This window comes from Lynx rufus, unplaced genomic scaffold (genome assembly GCF_022079265.1).
Source record: "Lynx rufus isolate CCGP_SWC_20201006 ecotype Redwood Valley unplaced genomic scaffold, mLynRuf1.p SCAF_10, whole genome shotgun sequence".
Taxonomy (NCBI): Eukaryota; Metazoa; Chordata; class Mammalia; order Carnivora; family Felidae; genus Lynx; species Lynx rufus.
Window position 1 is genome coordinate 31,091,146 of NW_025814824.1, and position 782 is coordinate 31,091,927.

General features: G+C 41.2%; 1 non-coding gene across 1 annotated transcript; it reads left to right on the forward strand.

Annotated features, from left to right (window-relative positions):
• Positions 1-431: 431 nt before the first annotated feature.
• On the forward strand, positions 432-537 carry LOC124505612 (U6 spliceosomal RNA). The gene has a single exon (XR_006960693.1). It is a non-coding gene; the product is annotated as a U6 spliceosomal RNA (small nuclear RNA).
• Positions 538-782: the final 245 nt, after the last annotated feature.

Genomic DNA, 782 nt, shown 5'->3' on the forward strand with positions numbered 1-782 from the left:
ATTAGTAATTTTTCTATTTGAGAAAAGGGAAAAAAAACCCCAAAACAAAAAACCCTCTCCAAAGATGAAGCCAAGATCCTACTCTGGAACGGAGTTTAAGACAATGCAGAATTTTATTGTTTTCTACAATAGTGCCAAGGTGGTCTTTACTGTGGGTAGAATTGCATTTCTTCATTGTTTCATTGATTCATTCATTCACTTACTCATTTAACTAGGATGCTCTGAGCTACTATGTGCCTACCACTCCTCTACGTCCTGAGTTCTGCCCTAATGGAGCTCACTCACAATCTAGTGAGGGGAGCAGACACCAATCAGACAATCATGTCACTCATGTGACAAGGGATGGGCCTGGTCTTGGAAGGCTTCCCTGAATAAGTGACTAAAGCTAAGATATGCAGGATGGGTCAGACTTGATAGTCAGAAGAGGGTGAGTACTCACTTCAGCAGCACATAGACTAGAACTGGAACAATACAGAGAAGATTAGCATAGTCCCTGCGTAAGACTGACATGCAACTAGTGACATGTTCTGTATTTTTGCATGACAACACAAATGTATTTAATGCTATTCAGCTGTATACTTAAAATGATTGAAATGGTACATTTTATGTTGTGTCTATTTTATGATAATGAAACAGAGGGGGATGGTGTTGAGAAGGTTCTGCTGCAAGCAGAAGGAAGAGCTGGTAGACATGTCTAGTGAGACATTTGAGAGCAAAGCCAGCAAAGCTGGTCTGTCAAGATTTGAGGGAGGTGGTAGGTGGCCCAAGATGAAGGTGGAGTT